At 39.0% G+C, this 21,098-nt stretch overlaps 2 long non-coding RNA genes across 26 annotated transcripts in view; one reads left to right on the forward strand and one right to left on the reverse strand.

Moving 5' to 3' along the window:
* Positions 1–847: 847 nt before the first annotated feature.
* On the reverse strand, positions 848–13,445 carry LOC147367534 (uncharacterized). 22 transcript variants are annotated; one of them, XR_015169213.1, is made up of 5 exons: positions 11,725–11,862; positions 10,805–10,914; positions 2,689–2,796; positions 1,235–1,305; positions 956–1,093 (listed from the first exon to the last, which is right to left on the reverse strand). It is a non-coding gene; the product is annotated as an uncharacterized LOC147367534 (long non-coding RNA). The 22 variants fall into 22 exon arrangements; XR_015169229.1 differs by having other exon boundaries at positions 2,672–2,796; XR_015169222.1 differs by lacking the exons at positions 10,805–10,914; positions 11,725–11,862 and adding exons at positions 5,081–5,282; positions 10,347–10,485.
* LOC147367535 (uncharacterized) overlaps positions 4,807–21,098 on the forward strand; it is a 53,634-nt gene continuing 37,342 nt past the window's right edge. Inside the window, exons 1-2 of one of the 4 annotated variants that reach the window (XR_015169232.1) lie at positions 4,807–5,596; positions 6,858–6,922. This is a non-coding gene — a long non-coding RNA (uncharacterized LOC147367535). The other 3 variants (XR_015169233.1, XR_015169234.1, XR_015169231.1) reach the window with 3 other exon arrangements.

The raw sequence follows: 21,098 nt of genomic DNA on the forward strand, positions 1-21,098 counted from the left end.
TTCTATTTTTATTGCTAAATATATATAATTATCATAAAGTATCTTGGGGGGAAAAATCTATGATCTTATTGACTGATAGTTGATAAACTGTCTAAGGCTCTTTTGAAATGTGAATCCCAGGACTGTACCAAATGTATCACAAATAAGTTCATAGTCTTCCTACATTTTAAAGCTGCTTTCATATTTACCTGCTCCTTTGTTACTGACTTTGATTCAGTTGAAGCCAACAGGTATTTATGGAATGCTTAATTATGTACGTCAGAAAGCTGAAGCATTTTAAAAAAGACTCTTTCTACTTTCTACTTTGTTCTGTTATCATTATTATTAATAGACTTTACTTTTATAAGTACTGCTAAGTTTACAGAAATATTGATTGGAAAGTATCAAGTTCCCATGTATCTCCTGCCCTTTTCTCCCTGGCTTGTTCCCCATTTTATTTACATGTTTTATTAGTATGATACATTTGGTACAATCAATAAACAAATATCAACAGTTGTTATTAACTAAAGCCTATAGTTTACCTTAGGGTTCACTCTTTGTGTTGTACATTCTATGGGTTTTGACAAACGTATAGTTTCATATATTGACCAGTCTGTATCATACCATTATTATACAGAATAGTTTGACTGTACTGACAAACCCCCTGGAAACTTTCTGTTTTAACCTAAAACTGACGTTAAATTGAATCATGGATGTTAAATTGAATTTTTTCATTTATAGCTTTATTATTTAAAGTTTCCACATTTAGTATTTCTTTTTAAAAATTTTTATTTATTTTTAGCTGCAATGGGTCTTTATTGCTGCATGCAGGCTTTCTCTGGTTGCAGTGAGGGGGGCTACTCTTTTGTTGCCGTGCATGGGCTTCTTGTGGTGGTATTTCCTGTTGCAGAGCACGGGCTCCAGGGCATGCAGGCTTCAGTATTGTGGTTCCTGGGCTCTAGAGAGACCACAGGCTCAGTAGTTACAGCATATGGGCTTAGCTTCCTTAAGGCATACGGAATCTTCTCAGACCAAGGCTCGAACGTGTTTCCCCTGCATCGGCAGGATTCTTAACCACTAGACCACCAGGGAAGTCCAGTATTTCTTTTTTCTTCTGTTGAAAAAATAGTGAGGCCATACATACCATTTGAATCCAAAATTTGTACACATGTCCCTAAATGATTAACCATTTATATTGATAGAATCTTTCATATAATTCAGTTACCCACCTCAGATATATTTATTGAGTTCTTACCTGGATCAGCACTCTGTTCCAACAGTCTTTTGATTAGGGGTGCTTGTGATAGGCAGCTTTATGCCATAGAGCTTCATTTCATGCAGAGATACATATTTAATTACCAAAACTCCTTTCACCATGTTTTCTTTGTCACTTTATTTTTATTATTATTCAAATGCATTTTTGAATAGGAAATATATGTATATAGTGCGAAACATACAAGGTATAAAAACATTCACATGTCCAGAAAGACTCCACTCACCTTTGCACCCACATACTCACCTCCCTCAACTGTTATCAAAGCTTTATATGTGTCCCCAGAGATATTACATATGTATACAAAATAAATCTTTTAAAATAATAATCTTTGCCTTTTTTTCACTTCATAATATATTTTGGATGCTGTTCCAAGCACTGATCTATTACTTGCTTATCCTTTTGATGAGTGCATAGTATCCCATTTTTTTGATGTTCCATACATTATTTAGCCAGTCCTTTACTGATGAACAAAGTTCATTTTTTGTGGTTTCAATGCAGCAGTGAGTAACCTTGCACATATGTCTTTTTATAAGTACTTTAATACAGCCAGAGGATACATTTTAGGAAGTGACATTACTGCATCAAAGAGGAGGTACATTTTAAACTGTGATAGATCCACAGTTCTATTTATGATAGTGTTACAAAGCAGGTTCACTGCCCCTGTGGACACAGAAGCCAGTACCATGACACCAGCTTTTGAGAAAATGAAGAGCTTTATTGTGAGGTTGACCAGCAAAGAGACAGGAGGCCAGACTCCAATCTGTCTCCATGATCCACAGTTCAGGGTGAAATTTAAAAGGTTGGGGAGTTTCAAATTTGGAGGCTGATTAGCTAGTCTTGAATCAGTTCATGTAAGCTATGAACTGATGTATGGACTGATGTTGGAAATCAGATTTTCCATATTGACCAATTTCTTGCTTCACAAAGGGCTCTGGTGGCAACATTTCTATTTGAGTTAGGTGGGCTGGGGGTTCTTAGTTCCAAGGTCATCCTGGAGACATGGCTTTTTAACCTGCACAGGTGAAGTGCTATTCTCTAAAATAACTCGTGTTGATTAATCAATCAACCTATTTAAGGAGGCAAAACCAGTTTCAGCTGGTTTCTGTGCTGTTTCAATGGGTCAGCCATTTTCCATAGAAGTTGTGTCAACGTACGGGAGTGCTATCTGCTTGCATCATCAGCAACACAACATGTTATTAAACTTTTGGATCTTTGTCAATCTGATAGATGAAAATTATACCTCATTGTAGCTTTAATTTTAATTTCTCTTATTATGTGTAAGACAAACATTATTATTTATGTCTTCAGAAAATTAATAAGGTAAAGATTGATGGCATTTAAGTTGAAGGCAGTTAAGTGATCCAACAACACCTAATAAGTGAGAGTGCCCAGAAAATGATCTGCTAAGCTTGCCACCTTGGCCACCATTTCACCTTGTTTCCATAGCAGCCAGCACAGTGTGGGGGATGAAAGGTTTGCCTTTCCTGGGAGTTTTCCTATCCTTGGTCTTAGTAGTTCTCAAAAAAGGTGTTGAAGAATGCCTGTTATAAAGGGAAATAAAACTCCTTACTAAAATGGCAAGATCAATGAATTCTAAAGAATCCTCCCAAAATCCCTTTAAAATCTTAGGTATTCACCCTCACCTCTGCCCTGAGATAGATCTGAATCAATATTAAGAAACTTGATACTTTCCAATCTATCCTGAATCTGAGTAACCACAATGATTGACATAAAATTCATGTTCTAGACTTCTGGGAGAGGTGAATTTATCCTAATACTGATGACACATATTTGAAAAAACACTCTTTCTTTTCCACTTCCTACTCAGAAACACTAGTTTCCTCTCTGTATGTGACTTCAAACTTGGACCTTTGGTTTCCTTATCCTCTGGGACCCTGAGAACCTGTGGTTTCCGAGTAGCAGTTAAAGACTTTGCCTTCATTCATGATGTATATGCATATATCATTGGAGTTTGTTGGCAGGTGGAGGCTTGTCCCTGACTTGTGCTGTCTCTTGATACTCCTGTCCCAGTTTGCTGCCGAAGGAGGATTATTCACCCTGATCATCATTTGCCTGAAGTCAGGGTTGGGTCTTGGAATATGAGAAAAGACAGAGCCATCTGGGGAGGAGTGGGTTTCCCAGGGCAGAACAGCTTGTGGTAATTTGACAACTGTTAAGCCAATCAACAAAGCGACTAAATGAAGCAAACTTTCTGGAATAGAAGTACTGTCAATCCTGAATTATAAATTTTCAGTTATTATCCTTTATTTACCAAATATTGAGCACCTACTATGTATCAAGTACTGTTCTACGTTTTAAAGATATAGCAAGTGACTAACATGGGAAACATGCCTGCATATAGGGTTGTTTTGGGGTTCCCAGGTGGCACTAGTGGTAAAGAACCCACCTGCCAATGCAGGAGACATAAGAGTAGTGGGTTCGATTCATAGGTCAGGAAGATCCCCTGGAGGAGGGCATGGCAACCCACTCCAGTATTCTTGCCTGGGGAATTCCATGGACAGGGGAGCCTGACAGGCTACAGTCCGTGGGGTCGCAAAGAGTCAGACACGACTAAGTGACTAAGCACAGCACCAACGCAGGGTTGTTTTATCCAAAGGTCATTGTAATTGTCTTTCCCCATTCTTATGGTGGATCTGAGGACCTAGTGAATCATACCTAGAAAAGAAGCATCCATTTCTAGTAAACCACAGCTGCACTTAGACTCAGCCTTATCTCTTTGCTACAAACAAAAGAAATGAGCTGAATTCTTTCCTAACACAGAGCACATCGTCTAGATTCCAGGAAGAAAAGTCTTTAAGATTCTCAAGTCCATCTGGGGGAAGCATAAATGACAAGGAGAAAAAGCACCGGTTTGAAAGCTGGTCAGCCACTTTTCTGCCAAGGGCTTGTCAAAATTGCTCAAGAGAAAGAAAAAAGAGAAACAAGTGCACATATACATTTTTTAAGTAGCCAGCAACCAAGACAACACCAATTATTCAACCACAGTAAAGAAACCAGCAGCCAAACCACACTGATTATTTAACCGCGTATCCAAGTGCTGAACACAGCCATAGCCAGCAACGTTAATTTAATGTAAATATCCTGAGTAACCAGCCCCTGTGGAGGCAAGTGTTGCAGCAAAGGACAGGGCCTCACCTTTCCTTGTCTTGGCTCCAGATGTTTGGAGCTGGAAAACTGGCTATAATCCAACTAATATCCCACCCCCTCTTTTTCTCCGTTTTGCATTTTTGTTTCTCTAAAACCCTGATTCATTTTTTTTTCTTACTGATCCACTGGTCTCATATGCACACACAAACTCAGGGAAACATTTCATTTGGTGAATTCTGTTCTTTTCCTCTTGATTTGTACCTTTTCTTTCCTTTCCTTTTCATTTCAATCGTCTTTCTTCTTTTCAACCTCATTGCTTTCATTCCTATGTATTTGATTCCTGTTTATTTAATTTTTACTTATCATATATAAAGTTTATTCTTAGTAAGTGTTTATAAGGAAAACATAAACTTTCTTCTTTGCAACTTGCAACTGCAGAAATTTCCACTAGGTTGAATTTTACTGTAAAATAGTTCCTTTCACTGGGAAATACCCAGACTTGTGAGCCCGGATGTCCAAGTTTGAAAACATAGTCCTATTTTCACTGGCCACAACTATAAACATCTGACTCAAGGTCAGCCAACCCATTGGTGTCTATCTTCTGCCTTACTCACTGGTATCCAAAGCTGCCAAATAAGATCAAGTCTGCTGTGCTGTAAGGACTCTCAAGCTCCAAGGAGACATTACACGAGTAGGTGTCCCAATCCATAGTTCCACCTGAGTCAGTCTTCCAGTCATCCCAGGCCAGGTGTCAGATGTATAGGAAGCAGCATCAGGTGCTTCCAGCCCCCGGCTCTCTGGTCATGCCCCCTCCAGCTGCTTAAGTCTTCCCCACCCAGATCTCAGACACTGTGGAGCGGAAACCTAGTCCTCCCTGTCTGAATTCTTGTGCCCCATCTGATTTCTTGATCCACAGAATCTATGAACATAGAAAAATGGTTATTCTTTAATGCCACTAAATTTAAGCTAGTTAGTTACATAGTGATAGATAACTTGAATCCCAGCTCAAAGGCTAGTCTGAGAACTAAAGAAATGATTGTATGTAAAAATGCTTAAAACTAGACCAGTGCCAGCCACATTGTAAGTTGACCTTCCTCAGTGGTAGCTTTTATCATTACTGTGATAAAATTTCCACTGATAAATATAGGAAATTTGAATTATTTAATAAAAATCCTCTTCTCTCACTCATCTTTAAAACTTAATAAGAAAATCTGGAGCAGAATTATGGAATTTGTAAGTTGTATTGTACTCCCCAAGATCAATGTCCTTACAAGCTCGGATAGAGAGAGACTGCACTATGATTTTCTAATAAATTGATAATTTACAGTCTGATGTGATAAAGGTCCGGAAAAACAAAGCCCTCTGTACTACAACAGAATTTTTCCTTAGAGAAGGTCCAGAATCCTGCTCACTTTTATGTTCCTCTGAGCACCCAGCAACAAAGCGGACTCCCTACCAATGAATGTTTGCCTCGCTGACTTGATCAATGCAGTTGTGTTCATTATCTTGCATAAACTTCTGGGAAAACATTGCTTTATTTAGTATTTTCTCTATTTTTGCTTTTAAATTTGTAATATTTTCTGAGACGCTGATTGGTAATCTCATAAAATTTAAATCGATGTTTATGGATTAAATAGCCAGTATTGTTAAGAATGTACAGTGCAGTGTAAACACAAAACTCTTGCACAATCTTTTCCTGGACTTGTGCTTTTTTGAACTGGGTTCAAATCTAAACTGAGCAAGGCCACACAGGGCGTTAGAGCAAAAAATGTAAAGCTGGAATGCACTGAACCCCCTTGACTGGGGACGATAGACCTTGGAGGAGGGAATTTTAAGGACATGCTTTTTATTTCTGGTCACCTGGCAAGCCAATCTACGAAAACATACCACACAAATGTGTTTTTCAAGCCACACACATTGTCTTAGTTAGAAAAACAACTTCAAACATCACATAGTGTTTTGGAAATTATTTGCTGAAAATGTCAACATACCCCCTGAAAGAAAAGCAGTTGCCTAGTTTTTGGACAGTTCTCATGTGCAGATTTCTTAAATTTGAAATAACAAAATAGTTAATATGATTATTTGGAGATGTATCACATTTTTAGATGGCCTGTTGAATGCTTTGCTCTGAATAATTAAATGTGTCTCATCTTATGGCGAGCAGTCCCTGTGGGTAGAGGGCAGACAGGAAAGGGAAGAAATGCCAGTAGGAGGAGCAGAGGGGCAAAGGAAAGACAAAGGGAGGGGAGAGAACAGATAGAGAGTGTGGATGGCTTCAGCAAACGGTACTCTCCTTTGAAACTCCTAGTCTCCACAGTTTTACTACAGCAAATATTAGTGCTTCTGTTTACATTTACAGTCAGTACAGAACAATCTACATATACAAAGTGAAAATTATTTAGGGCTGGTTTTGCTCAGTCAAAATGAAGTCTGGGGTAATTGTATTGCTTCTGAGTTCCTATGTATTGACCCAGTTTGGAATGTTCCTTTGCAGGGGCTATTGACTTTATGGATCAGAATCACCATCATGAATGTGGGAAGCATGACCTCAAGTTTCAGGTAAGCAGCCTAGAGAACATTTTTGTCTCAAACAGAGAGAGCACACATCAACTAAACATCCATATGCAATTGATTTGGCTACTTGCACTGTAACTTTATTTCAGTGGCTTGCCCAATATTCTCTTGCAAAACTATATCCTTCATGGATTACCACCATTATCAATGAATAGCTTTTACTAAACATTCACATTTACAGTATATGTCATTGGCTGGACATAAAGTGTATGTTACATGGAGAACTGAGCTTACGTGTGCATTGTGCCCTTAATCCTACCGATTTTATCGATGAAAGGTTGAGATGCTCAGTGCCATACAGTGAGTAAGCAAAAGAACTGGGATTTGGAGCTAGGTCTAGCTGACTCTAAAATCTACCTTATTTTACATGACATGATACACAATGCTTACTTGGAACAGTTGGTATTGGGAAACTGGTCTACTGGGGTCTTAAATAATCCTTTCGTCTTTGTAGTCTCTAGCTTAATGTTGGCCAATTATTCCAGCAGACAAACCGAGCAGGTTGGAGGAGGGGGCTGACTTTGGTATCAGCTTGTTGAGACTGGCAATCCAACCCCAACTTTGATACCATCACAGTGAAGTCAGCCTGGCACAGCCCCCACTTGCCAACTGCCTCAGAATTGTGGTCTAGCCACAAGCCAGACACCATAGGCTCTCAGACTGGTGAAAAGGCTGGGCAAAAGGCTTGGAGAGAAATGGGCGACCTGTAGACTGCGGGTTTTCCAGGCCTGCCAAGCTTTGCTTTCTTAAAGAGAATGAAAACTAAGTAGTTGGCTGTCTTGGATTCAGGGTAATGATCCCAATAAATTCACATGTATCAAATGACTCTTTTTGCATGTGTAGGCAGCACTGGAAATAAATAACTGAAAAGAAATAATTATTTGATGCTATCTCAAATGTCTCTGTTCCCAATTTTGCATAAAAGCTTGTTGATGACTTGAGTCATCCTGATGTATGCGTGGGACCTATAAATATATATTGAGCACTCATGGTATAATGTGTCAGGAGCCATACTTTTTCCTGAATTTATTTTGCACTCAGTGTTCATATTAACTAAGCTAACACTCTGCCATGGTGCCAGATGTGGATAACGGTGATCTTTTTCTCTATTCCTCCAGCCTCAGAGAGGGTCTCACATTGGCTCTTGCCAGCCTCTGGGTTGTACCACCATTGTGGGCTCTGCTTCTTAGCTTCTATCATCTTTGAAAGTATAAAAGTGTTAGTTGCTCAGTCGTGTCTAACTCTTTGTGATCTCATGGACCATAGCCCACCATGCTCCTCTGTCCATAGGATTCTCCAGGCAAGAATACTGGAGTGGGTTGCCATCCCCATCTCCATTTATCATCTGTGGAAGGAATTAAATTTCCTCTTTTATATACCGAGAGTGGTTTGTTTTCCTGGTTGGACCCTGACAGATATAGTTTTTATTCAGAATTTATTTTATATGTATATGAATTGCCTTTGATATAAGATTTTAGTAAGATCTAGAATGGGAGTCTTTCAGTTCTACAAATGTTCTGTGGGTTCTTACTATGTACAAAGTGGTTACATAGGTAACAATTTACTGATTGTTACACAGTCAGGATCTAAAAATTTGAGATCAGCAAAAAGTTTTTTTTCAGGTCAGTGGAATATAATTGACTCAATCAATTTTCTGCCTGCATATAATAAGAAGATACTTGGAGATGGAAACATTTATGAATGTTCCTGTTTGAACTGTGTCAAAGTCAGGGCTTTTTCTATGATGGTGTCATCAGATTGCCTACTGGTGTGTATTCTCAGAGAATGTGAGCAAGTTCATTCAAACTGTAATTTATACTGATTATCTTGCAGGAAAAGTTAGGATCATATTCAGAAAGGAGGGTAGTACACATGTTTCCTCCCACCCTCAATACAAATACATGAGGATTGAACCCAATGGGCCATTAAGAACTTCCAGATCATCAGTCATTGATCTATGAAGCCTATGAGGTCCACCCACCAGATAAATTTACTAGTAAGGATGGGAAGAGACAGAATAAGGGAGGCATGAGAAGAGCCCTTTGTAATTTTTCATGACATTTAAGTGAGCAAATAAGCTAGTGGTTAGGATAATCCCAAATAAACTGTGTTGACTAATTTTGTGCATTTTATTTACCAAAGAACATGCCTGCAAATTCTTATATTATAAATCATGATATATTGAGGGATGCCAAGAAATCATGGATTTTCACTGACTAAAATCACCTGATTTCTCAGGGAAATGGAAGTTAGAGCTTGGAATATCTTTAACCACTCTTCTCTGATACTGCCAGAATCTTGCTTTTATTCAGACCTCCTCCTTGTGTTAGCCTCAGAGAGGAAGAGGCTAGAAGATGTAGCAGACCCAATGTAGTAGAGAAGAGCATGAAAAGAAGGAAGGAGTGGAAGAGAAAGAAAGAGGAGGGGTGGAAGTACAGAGTAACAAACAGTCAAGGAACTGTAATGGGTAAGGCCACAGCCATTCCAGATGCTGTTGCCTGAACGCTTCCTGCTTCCCTCCATTTCCTGCTTCTCCTATTGCCTTAGCAGTGGGAATGCAGCCCTCCTTGTTGCCCTGGCCCTGTGAGGATGGGTTAAAGGACTTTAAATTTGTTTTCATCTCTTTGCTCAGGTAGGAAGTAAGCTTCACTTCCTTATCTTACCTATCCTTATCCTTTTGTACTTAAAGTATACTTTTATTTTTTAAAATGTTAAATATGAAAACCTTTCTCATCACCATTTTTCTTCTTGAAATTCAGCCAATTTTGTAGACTGATTGGCCACCAGTTCTCCATTTTCCTTACTGGATATGGGACCCAAACCATTTCCAGCTCCCTTTTATGTTTGCTCAGCTAAAAATACAATTCACCCCTTTCCACTTCAGCAACTGAAGAAGTTGAAATATATAGTTTACTTGCTTTGTTGGGCTTCCCAAATGACTCAGCAGGTAAAGAATTCACCTGCAGTGCAGGAGACACAGGAGGTTTGAGTTTGACCCCTGGGTTGGGAAGATCCCTTGGAGGAAGAAATGGCAACCCACTCCAGTATTCTTGCCTGAGAAATCCCATGGACAGAGGAGCCTGGCAGGCTGCAGTCCTAAGGCCTTCGGAGTCAGACACAACTGAGTGACTGAGCATAGCACAGCACTTGGTTAAAAAGTAGCACATTTGGATATCAAATTAATTTGGTTCAAATTGAGGACAAACGAATATTGAGCCAGCTTGGAAATGATATTTAAGGCTCTTTCCCCCTCTTGGGGGACACAAGATACCAAAACTTCACAACAGATTGAGATTTCAATTGGTAGTTACTGAAGAGGGCACCCCTTTCCACTTCTTCCCCTACTTTCCTCTTTAAAGAATTTCCTGAACTGACTGAATTTAGAATAGAAAATAATAGTAAGCATTACTTTGGAAACAGTGTGGTCTAGTTGGTGTCGAAAACTTTAAACTTTTAAATGTTCTCTTTGTGAAGGAATTTGCTAATTATCCAGCAGATGTTTTTTCTTTTTATCCCTTATGCGTCATAGTTTCCTTAAAATTCTCTCCCTCCTTTCCTTTCTTGCTCTGGCTCTGGCTCTAGCTCCATCTCCCCCTCTCCCTCTCTTTTCAAGTAGTGAGGACAGGTTCAAAGAATGTGCAAAGCTTATATACCTCAGAGCCAAAGTCCTAAGGCTGTCTTGATGAGAAACCCTCTTACTTTAATTATAACCTCTTCTTGAAGATTCTCTTCCAACTGAGTGATTTGTGTGTCCTGGAACTAATTTTATTAAGTGGGTTGCAACATTCAATTGCTTGTTTGGATTTCATGACTCTGCCTAAACCTTCGATGCCCCATTAAAATAATCAAATATTGGATTACAAGTACCTGTATTTTTTTCAGAGGATTTAAAGCTGAGAATTCCTTCACAGTTCTGGGAATGATCAGAGAACTATCAAAACAACTCAAAATCTTGGCTGGGAAGTGATGTTCTTATCCTTGAGAGAAAAAAAAGTACCCAAAGGCCAGCAGAATATTAAAGTCACCTGGTTATTTTGCATTCATCTTAGTCAATATTTTGAGCCACTCATATCAGGTTTTGAAATAGAGTTAAATGTCTTTGTTTAGTTATATAATTTGTTTATCTTTCATAATATGTTTCAAAATGAACTCTAATTTATGAATTTATTATTGGTTTATTCTTAAAGGTTAACTATCCATTTTTCCTACATGGTATATTTACATAGCCTTGAAAACAAGAGCCCTGCCAATACAGACTCATTTCCCAGGGACCTGGTGTAAACCAAGTGGGTCACATCTGCGCAGGTAATTGCCTCCATATCGTGATGGAAATGAGACTCTCAGCAGCTCATTCCGGCTCCACTCCCTCCACCTGGGCTGAAGCTCCCAGACGGGCTTTCCCACTCCCTCTGCCCTGCCCACACCTGTTTAAAAAACAGATGCAGGAGCGTGAACCCAAGAAGTTACAGTGAGAAAATGTAGTTAGTGTGAGTAAATTTTATGATTGCCTAATTTTGTGGGATTACTGAGCAAATAACTTGTTGTACAACTGATTCCCGGGAAGACAAAAGGCTAAAAGTACTGAAAGGTTTCTATACGGTAGGTTATGAATCAAGAGATCTGCTATAGTCATTCTTGGTTCCACACGAAATTTTCCTTTCCTAGACCATTTTGCCATGAAAAGCATTTGGTGGTTCTTTCCTGTATACACCACCCCGCCCCAGCCCACACATCTACCAATGCTGTTACTACTCCTTCTATTACTGCTACTACTCACACACACACACCTTTCCCGAGAAAGAGTCGCAGCGCTGAAGACAGGACTTGCCTGAGTCTCAGAATATTCTAAACAATGAGGCCAATCACTTCAATTTGCAGAAGCATGGATGTTGCTTGGAGGGTTCTTGAAAACCTGCTGTTCTTTTCAGCACCACCTGCATTTGGTCTTTAGAACAGAGCTCTAGTACTTCCCAAGAGTTCTGGTCAATTTTCAAATTTTTAACTTCTTTAATTAGATGAATGATGACTGGATATGGAATCTTCAACAAAATATTTCTTGATATTACTGTAACTTTCTTATCCCAGAAAGGGACCATCTTAGATGATTCTTGGATAAGAATTTGAATTATTTGGCCATATCAAATTGGGTGATAAAAATGTGTAGAGTTAAAGGAGTGAATTGACCAAAGCTATATGGTCATTTCTACAGATGGTAGAGAGGACAATGGAGGAGGCAGTTGGGATTCAGGGGTGGAAGTCTTAGTGCTTTGTGTGGCAAGTGAAAGTCCACTGTGAGAGAGGCAGTCTGATCATTATTCCTCTTATTTCTTGTAAGTTTAGGTGATACTCTCTCTGAGGCTTAAGGTATGTCCTTGTGATACATGTCAGTTCAACTCAGTGTGCCTCCATCATGTGAAGAGGGCTAGATGGCTAGAGAGCTATATTCTACAAGACTTAAAATGTCAAAGACCAGCAATCACGATTCCCTCCTAGTGCCCCCTTCCTGCCAGAGAGCATTCTGAATTGGAGGAAGTATAGTGCTGGGTGGGAAAGAGGACAGACCCTAGGAGGGGCCTGTAAGGAAGATGGGTTTCCCCCAAAGTGTGTGGAGTTTAACACCATGGAGATTAGGTGAAGAAATCATTGAGAGAGGTGTAAGTTAGCAGGCCAAGGTTGAGTATGTCCCCAAGGATACCCTTTGTGAAGATGCTTTTCCTTCCACTTATGTGTGCTTTCTCCTCAAACTATGGGAGAAAATGGATTTAGAGTACAGTTATAATTTTTCTCTTCTAGGATATAGTTATCTTGCATATCCTTCCTTTATACCTGCAGGAAAGTCTGACCACCCCTTCAGTCTTAAGTGATGCCCAAAGTGGAGAAGAGGAAATAGGAAAATGAGGGAAAGCATGGACATGTATCCAATCAGTATCCTAGCCCAACCAGGAGCCATGGTTCAAGCAGAGAAAGGACAACACCCTTCCAGCAGATTATACCTGGTAGTGACCATCAGGAAACCAAGGTTCCCCGAAGGATGGAGCCATTGGGAGGAGCATTCCAAGTAGACATCCATAAACATTCTGGTGAGCAGAGACTATTAGATTGAAGACCCAGGAAAAAAGAAAAAACAAAAGTGAGGGAGAAGAATTTGTTAAGAAATATATTATCTCCAAGCTCTCCTCCACCTGAATTTATATCTCATAGTTTCACCTTCAAGCTTCAGTTTAGAAATAAAACTTCTCCAAGAAGTCCCACAACTTCATATGATGTCCTAGATATCTTATAGGATATTGGACTTGGTTTAAATTATTTTTAAATCCATCCAAATGCCTTTTCCCTGCTGACAGCTCCATGCTGCCCACTCATATAAAAAGACTCACCAGGAGAATAAATTATTTCTTCCCTTGTCAGTGGTAATTTGTGTTCACTAAATTACCTCCAGATCTACTTTCCTGAGTCAAAAATAACTTCATAGTTTTTTTTCTTCCTTCCATGTCCATCTTGGAAAGACATATAGATTTTGAAGTTAACCTCTCTCTGCTAGATACTCAGAAATAATTAAGCTCGTTTTCTTAAGTCAGCCAGATGTTTCATTTTAAGATGGAACAATACATGGTTTATTTGACCCAAGTTCTCATGGAAAGGCCATTGCTTTCACTTTGATAGTCCTATTTTGTGAGAGGTAAAAATGAAAAACATCTTTAAAAGAATTCCTTTTTTTTCTGGGAACAGTGCTTGGTCTCAACAGGAAACCACATTTTTAAAGAACATGTAAGTTATTACTGATGATGCTCCAGAATCTGATCAAACAGTTTAAGCTGCAGACATCACGGTGGGATTTTACCACATTGTTCTTCATAACTGTTAAAAGAGATTGAAATGTCTTATGATGTCAAGGTCTGTTTCTGGCAAGGCATCTATTTACACAATTTCTTTGTCACTTTAGCATTTTCTTCTAATCAAGCTGGGCTAATGTGCTTAGGGTACCTTTTATTTTTGTCTTAAAGAATGCTAATAAATGGTTAAGGGTATTTTTTACAACATGGTGAGTGTTATTTCACAATGTTTCATTAGCTACAAATCCTCAAGTCACTTTTAAGAATTCCAGATGCCCTACTGTAGGTATTTTTGCAGCTGTTTTGTAGGAAATCATGAAAGTGCAACTCTCTTCAACAAAAAAAGGCCATATCTCATTCCTGCAGGGATCAGTCTCTTTACTATACTTTATAGTAACAAAAGGGCAATGTAAGGACAGCTGTGTACTGTACAAATTCTATCTGCCTGAAGTTGGGATAGTTACAATATCTTCTAATTTGTAAGATGGTTTGATTTTACATGGAAGGAAGACTTTCCTTTGAATATGCTCTGAAGTAAAATTTTTCTTCCTGCTATTTGTAAGGTAAAATTGGACTAAAGAAATCTGTCTGAATCCAATGCATTTGCTGTTGCAATTCAGTTTTTTTGTTGTTCTTTGTGTTTAGATTTATAAGTAGAATTCATTCATTCTTTTACCTGTCACATAACATGTTAATCTAATTGTCAATAACTATTGACTCTTCTTAAGATCACATATTATTTCCTTTACTAAAACAAAATTTAAACCTTGAAAGTTATATTCTGAAAAAAAAAGTTGTATTTTGTGGATATTGTGGATATTTATTCACCAATACCGTTTTATATCTCAAGAGTATTTTGGAGCGCAGATGACCACAGTTTGTGATAGAAAGTTCCTTTCATTACTTTCAGTATCACACAATCTATGTCTTCATTATCAGACAGCATTACGTGTTATTGTTGTTGTTTTTCAGGCACTAAGTCATGTCTGGTTCTTTGTGACCACATGGACTGCAGTACCCTAGACTCCCCTGTCCTTCACTGTCTCCCAGAGTTTGCTCAAATTCATGTACATTGAATCAGTGGTGCTATCCAACAATCTCATCCTCTGCTGCCCACTTCTCCTTTTGCTTTCAATCTTTCCCAGCATCAGGGTCTTTTCCAATAAGTCAGCTCTTAGCATCAGGTAGCCAAAGTATTGAAGCTTCAGCTTCAACAACAGTCCTTCCAATGAATATTGAGTTCATTTCTTTTAGGATTGACTGATGTCATCTCCTTGCAGTCCAAGAGACTCTCAAGAGTCTTCTCCACTGCTGCAATTTGAAAGCATCAGTTCTTCAGCACTCAGCCTTCTTTATGGTCCAACTCTCACATCCATACATGACTATTAGAAAAACCATAACTTTGACTATACAGACCTTTGTCAGCAAAGAGATATGTTTTTAAATATGCTTTTAAGTTTGTCATAGCTTTCCTTCCAAGGAGCAAGCAGTCTTTTAATTTCATGACTGCAGTCACTGTAGTGATTTTTGGAGCCCAAGAAAAGAAAATCTGTCACTGCTTCTACTTTTTCCCCTTCTATTTGCCATGAAGTGATGGGACTGGATGCCATGATCTTAGTTTTTTAAATGTTGAGTTTCAAGCCAACATATTTACTCTCTGCTTTCATCTTCATCAAGAGGCTTTTTTGTCCCTCTTATTTTTTACCATTCAGTTCAGTTCAGTTCAGTCACTCACTCATGTCCGACTCTTTGTGACCCCATGAATCGCAGCACACCAGGCCTCCCTGTCCATCACCAACTCCCGGAGTTCACTCAGACTCACGTCCATCGAGTCAGTGATGCCATCCAGCCATCTCATCCTCTGTCGTCCCCTTCTCCTCCTGCCCCCAATCCCTCCCAGCATCAGAGTCTTTTCCAATGAGTCAACTCTTCGCATGAGGTGGCCAAAGTACTGGAGTTTCAGCTTTAGCATCATTCCTTCCAAAGAAATCCCAGGGCTGATCTCCTTCAGAATGGACTGGTTGGATCTCCTTGCAGTCCAGGGGACTCTCAAGAGTCTTTCTCCAACACCGCAGTTCAAAAGCATCAATTCTTCGGTGCTCAGCTTTCTTCACAGTCCAACTCTCACATCCGTACATGACCACTGGAAAAACCATAGCCTTGACTAGACGGACCTTTGTTGGCAAAGTAATGTCTCTGCTTTTGAATACGCTATCTAGGTTGGTCATAACTTTCCTTCCAAGGAGTAAGCGTCTTTTAATTTCATGGCTGCAGTCACCATCTGCAGTGATTTTGGAGCCCCAAAAAATAAAGTCTGACACTGTTTCCACCGTTTCCCCATCTATTTCCCATGAAGTGATGGGACCAGATGCCATGATCTTCGTTTTCTGAATGTTGAGTTTTAAGCCAACTTTTTCACTCTCCTCTTTCACTTTCATCAAGAGGCTTTTTAGTTCCTCTTCACTTTCTGCCATAAGGGTGGTGTCATCTGCATATCTAAGGTTATTGATTAGAGTGGTGTCATCTGCATATCTGAGGTTGTTGATTTCATATCTGAATTGCAATGTTCCTGGTGGTCATTTCTTTCAAACAAAATCAGTGAGAAATGTTGAAATTGAGATTTAGGGCTCAATGGCCTTCTTGAAATTCACATTGCTAAGATTTTGGCTACAAAGTCAAAGCTAGGGTATGAAGATTCCATTGGTAGGACCTGTGATATAAGGAAAACTGGACTGAATCCAGATGGAGGATCAGCCTGTGACTCTAGCTATTTCTAGCTGTTGGCAATATTACCGAGAGTTGATTATTTCAACTCTCACATTTTATGGATGAGGAACCAGAGGCCCTTAAACACAAAGCTCTACAGCCAATTAATAATCAAGTCCCTGAGGGTAACATTTTTGCCCTTTTGTTTTTCACTTTTATTGCTTAAACATAGGTTTATAGATCTCATAACGGGTTCATGTAAGTGTCATTCATTCCCAAAACATGCAAAATGACTTAGTAAAGCCATGGGCATGCCAAGCGTAAAGACAGTGAGTACCCATAGAAGATTTGACATCTAGTGAGAGGGAAACTTACTGAACAAGGATTCCAATGCACGGAGGCAGCTGCCCTGATGAGGCAGACATGGAGATGGGGAATAGAACAGAAACAAGAGAAGTCATGTTCAAGGAGGCAGGAAAGTCCTTCTGGAGAAAAATGCTTTTGACACTTGAGGTGAAAGTTGAGGTGACTTCTCCAGGCAGAGGGAATGACATCGGGAATGTGCTGGAGTATTATCTTTGTTACTCAGCTTAGAAGAGTGGAATGGTCGGGGGAGAGGCTGGAGGTAACTGATTTTTTAAAGAAGATTCTAACAATGCTATTCTCCCACTGCTAGCACCAACCCAGCTGGTCTTACACAGCAATGACTCACCATCCCACCCCCTACAGGGACTCAGGGAACTCTTAAAAGAGAAAGGAGAAACAACCCCCTCTCTTAATCTCCGTGTAAGCTATCTCCAAAATATTTAGTTTACAAGGATTTTCAACTCCATCATCATTTTCCTCAAAACTGTTTACTACAACTATTGCTTATAGTACTAGTTGTAAGATAGAGAAAGTGTTAGTTGCTCAGTTGTGTCCAACTCTTGAGACTCCATGGACTGTAGCCATCCAGGTTTCCCTAAATTGAACAATAAATTCAGTTCCACTAAAGTTCTGGGCTTGTGAAATGTTTCTGCTTTTCTTTTAAAAATATATTCTATGGGATGTTTTTTTAGATTTAAGGAACTGATTCCCTTACATATATTCATAATCTTTGGAATAACATGATTCTTAGCCTAAATCCCTAGTTTTCTAAGTAGAGAAGGAAATTATCAGGACCTGTACTTTCATCACAGGTGGATGAAATAAGGTAATACATTTAAGGTGCTTAGAACAGCCTGGCATGGAGCACATGGGCAAAAAATAGGAACACTTTCCTCTACTTGTGAAGAAACAAGTAAGGCCTACTTTATGAGAACTTTGGTTGAATTGCATGCATAGAAAGATTTTGCCAGTTAATTTTACTACTGCCCTTCTTGACAACCATCCTATGAAACACAACTCAGCTGTCAGTGAGGACGTGGGGTATAGGTGAATTAAGTAAGATTCAAGCTTTGCAATACTTAAGGAAAGCAACAGTAAAAATTATTAAAATAGAAGCTAAAAAGACAATAGAAAAGACCAATGAAATTAACAGATGGCTCACTGAAAAGATAAACAAAACTGATAAACCTTTAGCTAGATTCACCAGGAAAAAAAGAGAGAGGCCTCAAATAAAATCAGAAATAAAAGAGAAATTACAAATGATACCACAAAAATACAAATGACTGTAAAAGGCTACTACGAACAATAAGAGAGCAACAAATTGGACAACCTACAAGACATGGATACATTTTTAAAAACATACAGTCTTCCATGACTGAATTATTTAAAAAAAAAAAAATAGAAGGTTTGAATAGGTTGATTACTAGTGAGGAGATTGAATCGGTAATCCAAAATCTCCCAATAAAGATAAGTCCAGGACCAAATGGCTTTACTTATCCTTCTCAAACTCTTCCAAAAAATTGAGGAAAAAGGAATGTTTCCAGACTTATTTTCCTAAGTCAGCATTCAGTTCAGTTCAGTTCATTCGCTCAGTCGTGTCCGACTTCTTGTGACCCCATGAACCGCAACACGCCAGGCCTCTCTATCCATCATCAACTCCTGAGGTTTACCCAAACTCACATCCATTGAGTTGGTGATGCCACCCAACCATCTCATCCTCTGTCGTCCCTTTCTTCTCCTGCCCTCAATCTTTCCCAGCATCAGCGAATTTTCAAATGAGTCAGCTCTTCCCATCAGGTGGTCAAAGTATTGGAGTTTTAGCTTCAACATCAGTCCTTCCAATGAACACCCAGGACTGATCTCTTTTAGGATGGACTGGTTGGATCTCCTTGCAGGCCAAGGGCCTCTCATGAGTCTTCTCCAACACCACAGTTCAAAAGCATCAATTCTTCGGTGCTCAGCTTTCTTTATAGTCCAACTCTCACATCCATACACGACTACTGGAAAAACCATAGCCTTGAATAGATGGACCTTTGTTGACAAAGTAATGTCTCTGCTTTTTATATGCTGTCTAGGTTGGTCATAACTTTCCTTCTAAGGAGTAAGTGTCTTTTAATTTCATGGCTGCAATCATCATCTGCAGTGATTTTGGAGCCCCCAGAAATAAAGTCAGCCACTGTTTCCCCATCTATTTCCCATGAAGTGATGGGACTAGATGCCATGATCTTAGTTTTCTGAATATTGAGCTTTAAGCCAACTTTTTCACTCTCCTCTTTCACTTTCATCAAGAAGCTCTTTAGTTCCTCTTCACTTTCTGCCATAAGGGTGTTGTCATCTGCATACCCGAGGTTATTGCTATTTCTCCTGGCAATCTTGCTTCCAGCTTGTGCTTCTTCCAGTCCAGCGTTTCTCATGATGTACTCTACATATAAGTTAAATAAGCAGGGTGACAATATACAGCCTCGACATACTCCCTTTCCTATTTGGAACCAGTCTGTTGTTCCATGTCCAGTTCTAACTGTTGCTTCCTGACCTGCATATAGGTTTCTCAAGAGGCAGGTCAGGTGGTCTGGTATGCTCATCTCTTTCAGGATTTTCCACAGTTTATTGTGATCCACACAGTCAAAGGCTTTGGCATCGTCAATAAAGCAGAAATAGATGTTTTTCTGGAACTCTCTTAATTTTTCCACGATCCAACGGATGTTGGCAATTTGATCTCTGGTTCCTCTGCTTTTTCTAAAACCAGCTTGAACATCTGGAAGTTCATGGTTCATGTATTGTTGAAGCCTGGCTTGGAGAATTTTGAGCATTACTTTACTAGCGTGTGAGATGAGTGCAATTGTGCGGTAGTTTGAGCATTCTTTGGCATTGCCTCTCTTTGGGATTGGAATGAAAACTGACCTTTTCCAGTCAGCATTACCTTATACCATAACCAGACAGGTTCCTCCATCCATGGGATTTTCCAGGCAAGAGTACTGGAGTGGGGTGCCATTGCCTTCTCCAATAACCAGACAAGGACACCACACACACACAAAAAAAGAAAATTTCAGGCCAATAGCTCTGATGAATTTAGATGCAAAAATTCTCAACAAAATATTAGCAAGCCGAATTCATCAGTACATTAAAAGGGTTGTACACCATGATCAAGTGGGATTTGTTCCAAGGGTATAAGAATAATTTAACATCCATAAGTTGCTCAATGTAATAAGCATTAAGAAAATGAAGAATAAAAAATCATATGATCATCTCAATAGATGCAGAAAAATCATTTAAGAAAACTCAACATCTATTCAGGATAGAAACTCTCAACAAAATAGGAATAGAGAAAATGTACCTCAGCATATTAAAGGCCATATGTGATAAGTCACAGTTAACATCATATTCAACAATGAAAAACTGAAAGTTTTCCTCTTAAGATTTGAAACAAGACCAGGATACCTACTATTACCACTTTTTTCAACATAGTACTAGCGGTCCTAGCCAGAGCAATAAAGAAAGAAAAAGTTTCCATCAAAACTGGGGAGGAGGGGGGCTGTGGGAAAGAACAAAGTGAAACTCTCTGGACTATGTGATTTTATACAGAGGAAATCCTAAGGACTATACCAAAACATTGTTTGAACTAATAAATTAAATACAGTTGCAGGGTACAAAATCAATATACAAAGATCTCTCATATTCACTTTCAACAAACTCAGAGAGAGAAATTAAGAAAGAAATTCCATTTACAATTTTATCAAAAAGACTAAAATACATGGGAATAAATTTAACCAAAGAGATAATAGGCCTGTACACTGAAAATTATAAAAGATTGAAGAACACACAAATAAATAGATATTCCATGATCATGGATTGGAAGAATCAATATTGTTACAATGTCCATATTACCCAAAGCAATCTGCACATTCAGTGCAATGCTGATCAAAATCCAGTGGTATTTCTCAGAGAAACAGATCCTAAATTTTGAATAGAACCACAGAAGACTCCAATCAGCCAAAGCAATATTGAGAGAGATTAACAAAGCTGGAGGCATCATTGTTCCCTGATTTTAGACTATATTACAAATCTATAGTAATTGAAACAGTATGGTATTGTCATAAAAAAAGACATATAGTTCAATGGAAAAGAATAGAGAGGCCACAAATAAATCCCCACATATATGGCCAAGTACATAGCCAAAGGAGCAAGAATATAAAGTTGGGAAAAGAGTCTCTTCAATAGATTATGTTCTGCAAACTGATGACAGACCAGGCAAAACA

Source organism: Bos grunniens, chromosome 8 (genome assembly GCF_055505025.1).
Source record: "Bos grunniens cultivar Pamir isolate PY7600 chromosome 8, Bosgru_T2T1.0, whole genome shotgun sequence".
Lineage (NCBI taxonomy): Eukaryota > Metazoa > Chordata > Mammalia > Artiodactyla > Bovidae > Bos > Bos grunniens.